The sequence below is a fragment of the Panthera leo genome, chromosome B2, assembly GCF_018350215.1.
Source record: "Panthera leo isolate Ple1 chromosome B2, P.leo_Ple1_pat1.1, whole genome shotgun sequence".
Taxonomy (NCBI): Eukaryota; Metazoa; Chordata; class Mammalia; order Carnivora; family Felidae; genus Panthera; species Panthera leo.
In genome coordinates, this window is record NC_056683.1 from 80,654,479 (window position 1) to 80,666,835 (window position 12,357).

Consider the following 12,357-nt stretch of genomic DNA (forward strand, 5'->3'; position numbering starts at 1 on the left):
CTATCTGCTCCAAGTGGCTGGAAATCCAAGTTGCTGTGGCTTGCTGCATCGGGACATTTACTAATTAACAAGAAGTCTGGAGAGTGTGATCTCAGGGCTGATGGGGCAGCTCATCAAGGTCATTCCCATCCTTTGCTCCATCACCCTTACAGGTGGGCTTTTTGTCACCATCATCACATGATGGCTCTATGTATGTATTAGGTCCTCACAGTGTCCTAAGCAGGAAGGACAGATGGGAGCAAAAGTCTGTCTGAAAAAAGAAGTCTGAAAAAAGACTTTTTCAGGAGCCCCTCAGCAGTCTTCTGCCCACTGGCCCCATGTAGGTGACTCAGCCACCCCAACCTGTAAAGGCAGCTCAAAATGCAAATCTCTTGTTTCCAGCCGCCACAGAGGCAAGGGAGAGGGCTGGTAAAGATGGGAATCTTTTTTACATAAATCTTCCTTTTAAATCTTTTTCTTCCTTCCATTTCCCCTTAATTTGAGCAGCACCCTAGATGCCCCTTCCCTCTCCCTTGTCAGAAGAATATCAAATTGCTTTGACTCCTTTTAGGAAAAAATGGTGTTGATTTCTTATGGACAGTTCATCCCTCTGAGACTGACCAATCCTTATTCTTTAGGGTCAGGTGTTAGAACATGTGAGCCTTGCACCACAACTTGTAGCCCACAGTGAGGTGCGGCACGAACAGCTGGACAGATGGCAGCCCAAGAGAATACTACCCTACATTCTTTGTCTTGGACAACTGCCAGACTCTCATGGGCCAAGGAGAGTCAATTTCAGGCCGTTGAGTTTTTGACTTCTTCCCCTCAGCCCAGTCTATGTCCTTGGACAGAAAAGGCCTAAGCATATAACAATTAAACAATTAAAAAAAAAAAAAAAAAGTATGTAACTAAAAGATGAGTTCTCCCAGAGTAAAATGTTCCAGAAAACAGTTGAGCAAGAAGACCATTATAGGGTCTTCTGACCTGGAGGTGTCAGCCTTCCGAGGATGAACATACTACAGAACTGGGTATATCTTGGGGAGAAATGTAGAGGCCACTGGGCAGCTAGACTGGAATAAAGACATAGTCAGACATATCATATTCATGAATCAGAAGTTTTACTTCACTTGTGCCTCTTCTAAAGAAGTTGCTGGATGACATAGCATAGCCACAGGATGACAGCTCAGAACTGGCCTGGAGAGCACCAAGTTTGTATGGGAGCTCAGGGAATTGTACTGGGTGTCTACAGAATGATGGCTTCAGAGAGTAAATAGATCTGCAACTGTTTGAGAATATGAAAAATTATTAATAGGTGTGGGTGATGAATCTGTTGGAGCATTCATTTTTAAAGGTGATAAATCTAGCTCTTCCTTGGCATTGCCTGTGGAGGTGGCAACCATCTCCTACTTGGTATCACGGCTGCCCTCAGACCTCTGGTGAAGTACTAGGTCATTAAAAAGAGGACCAAGAAGTTCATCTGGCACCAGACTGATCTATCAGAATGAAGCACAACTGGTGGAAACCCAGAGGCATGTGGGTGTGCATAGGGTATGCAGAAAAATCAAGGGCCAGATCTTGATGCCCAGCATTGGTTAGGGGAGCAACAGGAAAACAAATAACATGCTGCCCAGTGGCTTCTGTAAGTTCCTAGTGTTAGAAATAAGCCCATCAACCCAATCAAAGGAGGGACGCAGAGTCTCGGAGCACAGTGAAGTGAGGCTTTAATCAACATTCTTGCAAGAGCAGGTGTCTAACAGGCACACTTGGGCCAGTTATAGCAGACAATTTATTTCTTAGCCTGAGTCCCTCCCCTGGTTCCTCATTGGCTGAGTACTACAGAGGTTACAGCCTTACCCTGATGTCATCTATGTCCACATAAGGCAAAAAGTAGTCTGATTAGAACAAAGGCACATTCCCGGAGGTGATGCAGAGACTTTCAGTCTCTCCTCCCTTTGTTCTCTGGCACATGCTTATTGCAAAGCCCATGAAAAGAAGCCCGCAAAACAGAGAGGGAAAGAACAAGGAAGTGTCTTAGAGTTTGGGACTCCATTGTGGCCGGGGGTTCATACATATTTCCAATAGGTTGTTAAACCTGTTGTTAATTAGACAGCACAGCTTTTATTTGGTATTTCTGAAAATGAATCATCTCCCCTACCTCTCACACTAGTCCATAATGTGAGGGAGCTTGAAGTGCTGCTGATGTGCAACAAATCTCACTGTGCAGATTGCTCACCATGTCTCCCCCCAGAACTGCAAAGCCATTGTGGAAAGAGCAGCTCAGCTGGCCCTCAGAGTCACCAGTCCCTATGCCGGGCTGTGCAGCAAAGAAAATGAACAGACAGCTTATGTGCATGTTGTATTTGTGTTAATAAAACCATAAAACTACCAAAAAAAAAAAAAAAAAAGTGATCTATCGACAAATGAAAAAAAGTACTAGGAGAAACAAATGGTTTTAAGAGAAAGGCAATATAATTACAGTCAGACCTTACTTGGCTTAGTTGTGAACACTAGTTATATAGTCATAATGCAATACTGAGTGCTTTGATCCAAAATTGATCTAACTATATTGGGATGAAAGGGTAGGGGAAATGGGAGAGGTGTGCATAAATTGGTTAAATCCTCCACTACAATATGAAGTCGAAATTTTGGTGTGCAGAATTCAAAAGTAAATAGCAGTATAAACATATTATTTACAAGCATGGGGTTGTTAAAAAAGAAACAGACCCCAAAGGGAGTCTCCTGTGCTAAGCCCCATTTCAGCATAATGGGTTAATACCTAACCTAACTGTGGTTGTTGTCTCTCCCAGGAGTGGAATTTGGAACCAATCTGTCAGAAATTCCTGGTCAACACTAGGGAGTTAACCTGCATAATAGACTCCTGCCCTTCCCCCTAGGGAAAGTGACGTTGCCTGAAATAACCCTTTTTTAAAAATGACTTCCATGTCCATACCCCCTTCTGGCTATAAAAGCCTTAAATTTTGTAGAGCTCCTCAAAGCTCCTTTCTACTTGCTAGATGTGATGTTGCTCAATTCATGAATTGCTGAATAAAGCCAATTAGATCTTCAAATCTACTCAGCTGAAAATGGATTTTAACAAGGTAAATAGACTGATAGTGAGAGGTGGGGCAAAAGTTGCTCATTTTGCTGGAAGATAAATTTGATTTTGAAACTAGGTGCACATATTACCTTAAAAAATTAAAATCCATCTGTAAAATGCATTTAAAAAGTCAGGCAAATTGTTAATTACTTGCTGAGGTGTATTCTGCTTCTTTGCTCTTGAAGCTCGCACCACCCCCTCCCCAACCTGTGGTCAGGCCACCATGGATGTGCTATACAATCAAGACCCTTAATGAGCTGACCCAGCAGGCAGAAATGGAGGAGGCGTCAGCATTTCAGGGCTTGTTTGGCCCTCTAGTTAAGCCGAGCTGAGTTCTGAGGAGTTTTAATTAAGCTCAAATTGGGAATGAAGGAAGGGGAGGAATTGGGAGAAGAGGGGGAAACTCCATGCCTTGTTCCAGCTTGCTTTGTCATACATTATTGCTTACATAGCAACGATCAGCCCTACTCAGCTACCACCAGGGAAATTATCATATATAAATAAGAAACTCGGGATTACAAAAGGTCCTTGAATGCTCAAAGTGATTAGTGTTCAACTTAATCTTCAGGGATTACAATTTATGCCAAGTTAATAACTGAAAGGATATTCTGTAAATGACTCATTTAGTCATAGTGCACACTTACGGTTTTACACAAATAATCACTACAATTTATGATGATTAGAGTATTAAGTTCAATTTCCACTTATGTTTGGAGGCAGCTGTTTCTCCTGGCGTCCCTCAGGTTTAATACAGCAAGACTTACAAGGGGTCATATGCTGTATCTGGGAATGCTACCCTGCCATTTTATCGGAGACAGACTCTTTCCATCATGCTGGTCTTGCAAGCACATTCCTTGTGCAGAGCAGCAGTGATTTGGCCCAAATCCAGGACTCTCCCTACAGTCTTAAGAGATCTTCATTGGGAAGCCTGACTTTTACATCTGTTCACCGAACATTTACTGATTCCTAAATCAAGGTAACATTTTTAAAAGGACTATGAAGAATTTCTGTTAACATTGTTATTACTGTAAGCGAGAGGACTTAGAATCTTTCCGGAAGTGAGGAATCTACAAATACACATTCAATTCTATTTCCCCTCCCAATATTTTGATTCATTCTTCCTTATCATCAACACCTTGGGTCCATGTACTAGAAGAAAGGAATTTGCCCTAGTGGAGAAAGGAGTAGGTAACATTAATAATACCGAGGGTAAAGGCATTTAAAATCTGGCCTAGGCCATCCTGTGTATGGAAAGCAGGGCCAGCACCAGAGTCTGCCTCCCAGATCTTTTTCCTCCAGGGAATTGCTATTCCTTCACATAGTCAGCTATAACCCTCTCATTTTCAGGCTTGAAAGCGAAGCACATCTGATGACTGCACTTCCTTCCTAGCATCTGGGAGCAATCTGATGAATGCTGATACGGGAGAAAGCAGAAATGTACTTGTTACCATTACATCTACATTACATCCTACAGAATAGGATACCTATCTTGGAATTACAAATAATAAAAACTGGAGATTGTCATGTCAGTGAATAGTATGACCTTGTTCTCACTACTATGGTTCTCTTCCCTCCATTTCTTTATATATTAAAAAAAAAAAATCACTGAAAAAGCGAGATGGCTATTCACCAAAGTTAAGAAGTGTATCCACGTTTTCTTGAAATCAGTTTGTAGAGGAGTCTTATGAGATGAAATGTCACATTTTAATGGATAATAAAATGCCCCATTCCTAACAGCCAGCAGAATAAGAGAATTTGGAAGAAAAGTGGTAAAGGAAATCTTTTAAGGAACAAATATTTAATACTTCTAAGTCCCATTTGACTATTTTTAAGTATAAAATAAAACATTTCCCCCCAAATAACCAAAGCACTGTGTCTGAGTAGGGGTAAATTTTATTCTTTCATTTTAATGAACCTGCCTCTTGCTCATACATGGGCTGCAACAGACTACTTTTGCATTGCGGACCAACCACCTACACATTTGTCACTGTGACAGGATGTTATTTAAGGGAAATGGCAGGTTGTTCAGCTCCCAAACAGTTTTAAGGGACAATTATAGCAATGTTTAAACATTTCAGGCAGCAAAACTGGCTCAGGTACTAGCCTGTTTAGGCAAAGAAAACTGTAAAAGCAGATTTCCTGTATTTTTCGATATATCAACCTACACGAAGGGTACGTGCATTCTGCTGTTTTAAGATAGTCACTTATGTTAGCAGCATGTAGTTCTAACCGTGATAGTTGGCATGGCTAGTATAGGAAAAAGTAGACTCATCTGATGCTTCCTAAGTGTGAGAATAAATGAAAATAGCTTTAAAACTAAGGTATTTCTCTGCAGTATTTTCTCTGGTCTTTTGTCACATCCCCAAGTGGTTGACAAGTATCATCCACTGGCGGGGCTTGAAGGACAGCAGGAAACTCCCCCTTTACCACTTAAAGGGAGAGTAAGCAAAGTTAAAGGCCATTTCATTGCTAGTAAAGACATGTGCTCATGAAAAGGAACCAGCTCCTTTGGTTCCTGGTTTCAGAGTCTGATCACATAGGCACAAAGGTGCTTTATCTATGCAAATTTTTTTGTCTACACCTGTATTCTGTTGATGGAGTCTGCTCCATCAACTCTATAACTCTATAAGCTGAGTGTCTCAGTGGCAGGCAGAGATTGGGATTTATTCCTCATTGATTTATGAATTTGTCTTCATTTCTTTCTCCCAAGGGAGACAATACACCATCCTGAAGCTTTCCTCATGTGCTTCAAACCAAAAACCTTATTGGGGTGCAGAGAGATTTATGATTCATTATATATGTGGCTGCAGAAGTACTCTGAGAAACTGCCAGTTGTAATTTGTTCTCTTCTAGATGGTTATAGACCAATTCATTATACTGTGCTTTTTTTAATATTTTCCTTCCTTCCCTCTTCATTTATTAGACTTTTTATCACTATTTATAGACTGTGGTAATCACAGAAGATCAATTAAAAAAGAAAAGAATATTCTTGATTATCTAAAAATAATTATCTTTGCAGGCTTTCCTCAGGTTGGTTACCTTATATATGCTATAAATGCTTATGAATACACTTTATGAAGCCCTATAATTATCTGATACAACTACTTTTAAAAGTATTATAATTTAAGGGGATCCAGAGTGGCTCAGTTGGTTAAACATCCGACTCTTCATATCAGCTCAGGCCATGGTCTTACAGTTCGTGGGATCCAGCTTGCACTGGGCTCTGTGCTGACAGCACAGACCCTGCTTGGGATTCGCTCTCTCCCTTTCTGCCACTCCTGGGGTTGCTCGCGCTCTCTCTCAAAATAAATAAACACTAAAAAAAAAAAAAAAAAAAAAAAAAAAGTGTTAGAGAGGCACCTGGGTGGCTCAGTCAGTTGAGCTTCCAACTTTGGCTCAGGCCATGATCTCACGGTTCAGGAGTTTGAGCCCTGAATCGTATTCTCTGCTGTCAGCATGGAGCTGGCTTAGGATCATCTGTCCCCCATTTTCTCTGCACCTCCCTTGCTTGCTCTCTTTCTCTCAAAAATAAACAAACATTAAAAAAAAAGATTGGATTAACCTTAATATTAAAAAATTTAAAAATGAGGTATAATTCAAAACATTTAAAAAATGTAAATCTGGGATGGAGAACCATCTATCATGCTAATGGTCAACAAAAGAAAGCCAGAGTAGCCATACTTATATCAGACAATCTAGACTTTAAAATAAAGACTGTATCAAGAGATGCAGAAGGGCATTATGTCATAATCAAGGGGTCTATCCACCAAGAAGACCTAACAATTGTAAACATTTATGCGCCAAATGTGGAAACACCCAAATATATAAATCAATTAATCACAAACATAAAGAAACTCACTGATAGTAATACCATAATAGTAGGAGACTTCAACACTCCACTCACAGCAATGGACAGATCATCTAATCAAAAAATCAACAAGGAGACAATGGCTTTGAATGACACACTGGACCAGATGGACTTAACGGATATATTCAGAACATTTCATCCTAAAGCGGCAGAATATACATTCTTCTCCAGGGCACATGGAATGTTCTCCAGAATAGACCATATACTGGGACACAAATCAGCCCTAAGTAAGTACAAAAAGATCGAGAACATACCATGCATATGTTCAGACCATAACGCTATGAAACTCGAAATCAACCACAAGAAAAAATTTGGAAAGGTAACAAATACTTGGAGACTGAAGAACATCCTACGAAAGAATGAATGGGCTAACCAAGTAGTTAAAGAGGAAATTGAAAAGTATATGGAAATCAATGAAAATGATAACACCACAACCCAAAACCTCTGGGATGCAGCAAAGGTGGTCATAAGAGGAAAGTATAAAGCAATCCAGGCCTTCCTAAAGAAGGAAGAAAGATCTGACACACGACCTAACCTTACACCTTAAGGAGCGGGAAAAAGAACAGCAAATAAAACCCAAAATCAGCAGAAGACAGGAAATAATAAAGATTAGAGGCGAAATCAATGCTACCAAAACCAAAATAAACAGTGGAAGATCAATGAAACCAGGAGCTGGTTCTTTGAAAGAATTAACAAAATTGATACACCATTAGCCAGTTTGATCAAAAAGAAAAAGGAAAGGACCCAAATAAATAAAATCAAGAATGAAAGAGATCACAACCAACACAGCAGACATAAAAACAATAAGACAATATTATGAGCAATTATATGCCAATAAAATGGGCAATCTGGAAGAAATGGACAAATTCCTGGAAACATATACACTACCAAAACTGAAACAGGAAGAAATAGAAAATTTGAACAGACCCATAACCAGTAAGGAAATCAAATTAGTAATCAAAAATCTCCCCCAAAACAAGAGTCCAGGGCCAGATGGCTTTCCAGGGGAATTCTACCAAACATTTAAGAGTTAACTCTTATTCTCTTGAAACTGTTCCAAAAAATAGAAACGGAAGGAAAACTTCCTCTTTCTATGAAGCCAGTATTACCTTGATTCTGAAACCAGAGACCCCACTAAAAAGGAGGACTATAGACCAATTTCCCTGATGAACATGGATGCAAAAACACTCAACAAGATACCAGCCAACCGGATCCAACAATACATTAAAAAAATTATTCACCATGACCAAGTGGGATTTATACCTGGGATGCAGGGCTGGTTCAATATCCGCAAAACAATTAAGGTGATTCATCACATCAATAAAAGAAAGGATAAGAACCATATGATCTTCTCAATAGATGCAGAGAAAGCATTTGACAAAATACAGCATCCTTTCTTGATAAAAACCTTCAAAGAGGGATAGAAGGAGCATACCTCAAGATCATAAAAACCATACATGAACGACCCAACACTAATATCATCCTCAATGGGGAAAAAATGAGAGCTTTCCCCCTAAGGTCAGGAACAAGACAGGGATGTCCACTCTTGCCACTGTTATTCAACACAGTACTGGAAGTCTTAGCCTCTGCAATCAGAAAACACAAAGAAATAAAAGGATGCTAATCGGCCAGGAGGAGGTCAAACTTTCACTCTTTGCATATGACATGATACTCTATAGTATTTCACCAAAAAACTTCTAGAATTCATCCATGAATTCAGCAAAGTTGCAGGATACAAAATCAATGCACAGAAATCAGTTGCATTCCTATACACCAACAATGAAGTGACAGAAAGAGAAATCAAGGAATTGATCTCATTTACAGTTGCACAAAAAAACATAAAATACCTAGGAATAAATCTAACCAAAGAGGTGAAAAATCTATACACTGAAAACTACAGAAAGCTTATGAAAGAAATTGAAGAAGACACAAAAAAATGGAAAAAAGATTCCATGCTCCTGGATAGGAAGAACAAATATTGTTAAAATGTCAATATTACCCAAAGCAATCTACATATTTAATGCAATCCCTATCAAAATAACACCACCATTCTTCACAGAGCTAGAAAAAGTAATCCGAAAATTTGTATGGAACCAGAAAAGACCCCAAATAGCCAAAGCAATCTTGAAAAGGAAAATGAAAACAGGAGGCATCACAATCTTGGACTTCAAGCTATACTACAAAGCCCTAATCATCAAGACAGTATGGTACTGGCACAAGAACACTCAGATCAGTGGAACAGAATAGAGAACCCAGAAATGGACCCACAAACGGATGGCCAACTAGTCTTTGACAAAGCAGGAACGAATATCCAATAGAATAAAGACAGTCTCTTCAGCAAGTGGTGCTGGGAAAACTGGACAGTGACATGCAGAAGAAGGAACCTGGACCACTTTCTTACACCATACACAAAAATAAACTCAAAAATGGATGAAAGACCTAAATGTAAGACAGCAAGCCATCACAATACTCGAGGAGAAAGCAGGCAAAAACCTCTTTGATCTTGGACACAGCAACTTTCTTTCTTTTTATCTTTTTTCTCTTTCTTTCTTTCTTTCTTTCTTTCTTTCTTTCTTTCTTTCCTTTCTCTTTCTCTCTCTCTCTCTCTCTCTCTCTCTCTGGCTGCAGCAACTTCTTACTCAACATGTCTCTGGAGGCAAGGGAAACAAAAGCAAAAATGAACTACTGGGACCTCATCAAAATAAAAAGCTTCTGCACAGCGAAGGAAACAATCAGCAAAACTCAAAGGCAACTGAAAGAATGGGAGAAGATATTTGCAAACAACATATCAGATAAAGGGTTAGTATCCCAAATCTATAAAGAACTTACCAAACTCAACACCCAAAAAGCAAATAATCCAGTGAAGAAATGGGCAAAAGACATGAATAGACACTTCTCCAAAGAAGACATCCAGATGGCCAACATATGAAAAAATGCTCAACTTCACTCATCATAAGGGAAATACAAATCAAAACCACCATGAGATACCACCTTACACACCTGTCAGAATGGCTAATATTAACAACTCAGGCAACAACAGATGCTGGCGAGGATGTGGAGAAAGAGGATCTCTTTTGCATTGTTGGTGGGAATGCAAGCTGGTGCAGCCACTCTGGAAAACAGTATGGATGTTCCTCAAAAAACTAAAAATAGAACTATCCTGTGACCCAGCAATTGCACTCTTAGGTATTTATCCAAGGGCTATAGGTGGCTGTTTCGAAGGGACACGTGCACCCTAATGTTTACAGAGGCACTATCAACAATAGCCAAAGTATGGAAAGAGCCCAAATGTCCATCAATGGATGAATGGATAAAGAAAATGTGGTGTGTATACAATGGAGTATTACTTGGCAGTCAAGAAGAATGAAATCTTGCCATTTGCAACTACTTGGATGAAACTGGAGGGTATTATGCTAAGTGAAATTAGTCAGTGAGAGAGAGACAAATATCCTATGACTTCATTCATATGAAGACTTAAAGTGAAAACAGATGAATATAAGGGAAGAGAAACAAAAATAATATAAAAACAGGGAGGGTGACAAAACATGAGACTCATAAATATGGAGAACAAACTGAGGGTTACTGGAGGGGGTGTGGACTAAATGGGTAAGTAGCACTAAGGAATCTACTCCTGAAATCATTGTTGCACTATATGCTAACTAATCTGGATGTAAATTAAAAAAAAAAAAAAAATGGAAATCACTTTTTTGTAAACCAAGAAATTCTTATTTTTGTTGCAGAATCCTTTAGAAAATACAGACATACAAGGGTGCCTGGGTGGCACAGTTGGTTAAGTGTCTGACTGTTAATTTTGGCTCAAGTCATGATCTCACAGTTTATGAGTTCAAGCCCCACGTCAGGCTCTGTGCTGACAATGCGGAGCCTGGGGTGGGATTCTCTCTCAAAATAAGTAAGTAAACATTAAAGAAATACAGAAATACAAACCACCTGTAATTTCACCCTCCAACAGCAACCAGTGTTCCCATAGACCACTGCATCTTTTAATGCATGACTTCCCAATGTTGTCACTTCTGTCCTTCTTCAAACTTGCTGAGCTTTTTAAATTATAAAGTTATCTATTCTCATTAAACATGTGAAACAATTCACAATTACATAAAAAAGGTAATAATCTGTCCACTGTCATCTACCTTTTCTGGGATCACTACTTGTTAAGAGTATCCTTCATTACTGTTTTCAGTATTCAGATGCATGTCATATTATACACACAGGCTTTTTGTTTCACTTTAATTTTTTTTTTTTTTTTCACTCAAACAGCATCATATATATGCTCTTCAGTGTCCTATTTTCATGTAGCCATAGGTCATGGACATTAATCCAGATCCACATATATAGACTTAATTCAGTCTTTTAAAAAAACTACATAGTTTACCATAACTTAATGTTTTCCCTATTAATAGACATTTTTGAGGTTTAGGGTATTTTTTAAATTAAAAAATATATTTGGTCATTATATAGTATTTCAAGTAACTTCCTGGTATTTATATTTTTATGTACAAGTGTTCTTAATCCTGTATTTCTCAAAATGGGAATGTTCTAAGAATATGATTTTACTTTGCATAGAAGCTACTAGACTACATGTCCAAGATCTCTACACTAAAAACTATAAAAACACTGCCTAGATAAATTAGAAAAGGTCTAAATAAACAGAGAAAATCACCCTGTTCACAGATTGGAAAATTCAATATTGTTAGTATGTCAACTCTCCCAAACTTGGTCTATATATTCAAGGCAATCTCAATCAAAAGTCCAATAAGCTAAATTTTTTGGTAGTAACTAGTAAGTTGATACTAAAATTTATATTAAAATTGTTAAAGCTTTAATTTTAATAAAGAACAAAGTTAAAGGACTAACCTTGATGATTTTAGGACTTGTTCTAAGGCTACAATTTGATATAAATCAATGGAAAGGAGTAGGAAAACCACGAACAGATTCACTTATATATGGTCAGTTGATTTCAACAAAGGTGCTTACTTAAGGTGATTCAATGGGGGAAGAAAAATCTTTTCAAAGAATAGGGCTAGAATACAACTGGATAGCTGTATAGAAAAATATGAACATTGATCCTTATTACACAATAGTCAAAATGGATCATAGACCTAATGTAAAAGCTAAAACTGGGAAACGTCTAAAGCAACACAGGAAGAAAAATCTTTTATTTAAAGATACTTTATTTTACTTTATTTAAGTAGGCTTCATGCCTAGCACGGAGCCCAGTGTGGGGCTTGAACTAATGACCCTGAGATCAAAACCTGAATTGAGATCAAGAGTCAGACGCTTAACTGACTGAGCCACGCAGGCACCCCCTTTTAGATTTTTCAGAACACAGAGAATGAAACATAAAATAAGAAAATTAATAAATAGACTTCATCAAAATTAAGACACCGAACAGCCA

General features: G+C 38.6%; 1 protein-coding gene across 1 annotated transcript in view; it reads right to left on the minus strand.

The window, feature by feature from the left end:
• Positions 1-6,355: 6,355 nt before the first annotated feature.
• MAP3K7 (mitogen-activated protein kinase kinase kinase 7) overlaps positions 6,356-12,357 on the minus strand; it is a 97,013-nt gene continuing 91,011 nt past the window's right edge. The window contains exon 19 of the transcript XR_006202705.1: positions 6,356-6,392. The gene's annotated coding sequence lies outside the window, so the exon portion shown is untranslated. The remainder of the gene's footprint in view (positions 6,393-12,357) is intronic.